This window comes from Protopterus annectens, chromosome 13.part0 (assembly GCF_019279795.1).
Source record: "Protopterus annectens isolate FY-2018-M chromosome 13.part0, PAN1.0, whole genome shotgun sequence".
Taxonomy (NCBI): Eukaryota; Metazoa; Chordata; order Ceratodontiformes; family Protopteridae; genus Protopterus; species Protopterus annectens.
Genome location: NC_056747.1, coordinates 935,644,550 through 935,646,870, shown reverse-complemented (window position 1 = coordinate 935,646,870; position 2,321 = coordinate 935,644,550).

Sequence of the window (2,321 nt, the reverse complement as noted above, 5' to 3'; positions counted from 1 at the left end):
TGAGTGTTTATGTGTTGAATATCTCCACTTTTTTATGTTTTTGCATTCTTTAGTAAGAACTGCCTTGGTTCCACTTTAGTGAGAGTACAGTGGACCTGAGTCATTTTCAGGGCCAGGATTGTGTAAAAAAAGAAGAGTGTGCTGTTTGTGACTGGTCACAGGGCCTTGCTTGTGTTTTTTTTTTAATTGAGTGTGCTGTTTTTGAATGGCTGGGCGGCCACGGTGGTACAGTGGTTAGCATTGTCGCCTCACAGCAAGAGGTTCTCCGGTTCAATCCTCGGCTGGGGTGCCTTCTGTGTGGAGTCTGCATGTCCTGCCTGTGGTCGTGTGGGTTTCCTCTGGGTGCTCTGGTTTCCTCCCACATCCCAAAGACATGCTGCAGGTGAATTGGACACTCTAAACTGGCCCTAGGTGTGTGTATGTGTGTGTGTGTGTGTGTGTGTGTGTGTGTGTGTGTGTGTGTGTGTGTGTGTGTGTGTGTGTGTGTGCCTTCTGTGGAAGGTTGGGCGCCGGGCTGGCAACTCGACACTGTAAAAACTCCATTGCCAATCATGAGTGGACAGGTGATCCCCTGTGGTGACCCCTAACCGGGAAAAGCCAGAAGAAGAAGCTGTTTTTGAATGGCTACAGGGCCTTCTTTGTGTTTTTTTTATTGAATCCCTACTGCTATTGAAGCATTGGAGATTTACAATGTTTGACCTATAATCTATGAGCTCCGAGGTGTTTGGAGACATTTGGTGACTACACTTCTTGAGAATATGAGTGTTGCTGGTTTCTTCTGAACTGTATAAAGGTTAAGACTTAAATTATCACATCCACTGTTTTGGCACTTAGCTTTCACATTGTTTTTCTCACAGCTACATTAGTTGAGTGTTTCTTTGTTGAATATCTGCACTTTTTGAACTGTTCTACAGTCTTTTATTTAAAACTGTGTTGGTTTCACTTTATGGAAAGTACGGAGTACTTGAGTCATTTTTTGGCCCAGGATTGTGTAAAGAAAGGAAGTGTGTGCTGTTTTTGATTGGCCACAATGTCACAAATTGTTTGGAAACCTTAAGGAGAAACTTGAGGTTCTGTAGAAAAAAATTATTTTACAATGAATAAAATCCAGCTAATTAATGGGTGGAGCTGAGAAATAGCCTTATTCATTTAACTACAAGCATTTAGTGGCATCTTTATTTAGCTGCAGTACTGTATGACTTGCTGTCCCAACCCACCCACCCTTCTCTTGATGTACTTTTAAACGTGATGGCTTTTGAGTTGCTCACCTCTACTATAAATCTGACTTTGGAAACTCTTCCCAATATCATCTCATCAACTTATTCTACTGAGCACTGAGAGATCAAATGAGAAGGCCCTTCCTTAGTCTCTTAAATTTGAAATATCTTATGTTTCCTGTCATCCCACTTAATAGAAAAATACCTGCTAAATTGGTGGCTTTTGGAGAAAACAGTGGTGAATAACAATTAAAAAAATTAATAAATAATTACTATAATAAGACTTATAGACTTTTTTAAAATTCAGGCATTTATATTAATTTTTATATTCATTCATATTCTCGTATTCTCTCAATATCTCATGTTAATACTACTAATATTTTAAAAGTGTTCCTAATTGTCCCTGATTGTTTCTGCATATGTCCCTGATTTTGTTGAAATTTGTCACTGAATGGTTGAGCGCTATGTCTGCTTTTGCTGTATTTGTGCTTATTCCTACTTCATTTAGCTTCTTGATGCATGTTCTTAAAGTGTTCAGTTATAATTAATATGTTGCCTTTATGACTGCTAGTTAGCAGCTCAATTTCATGGCAACTCGTATTATAAGCCTTCTGGTTTTGATTTAAGCACTTGGGCTCCAAACTAGTAATCTTATGTTAGGAAAGTTTGTGGTCAACAGTCTTGTGGAAGGAGAGATAGCTTACAACCTTCTGAGTGGGAATTGGTGGTTGAAGGCTTATTATGTCTGTTATTCTAAAAGTGTCTTTGTTCTGCTTTATGCACTTGGGTAAATAATGTGTGTGTACATTTAAATTCTGCTGGTGTTTTTGGCACATTTGTAGTGTATAAAAGGGAGGAAGTAGAGTTCACATTGTTTTTGATAATGTTCCTTTTCAACTGGAATGAAAGTGCTCAAAATTTTGTGTAATTAAAATCTCTGCTGTTTTCTGGTGTGGCTTTTTTTTTTGTTTGTTTTTGTTTTTTATTTCATTTTAACAAGTACACTGCTTGTGGTTTTGGGTTATTTTAAATGTCAATAAATAAATAAATAAACATAGAAGTACCTTGCATCTCAACTGGAGTTATACCATTTGAACCACTGTA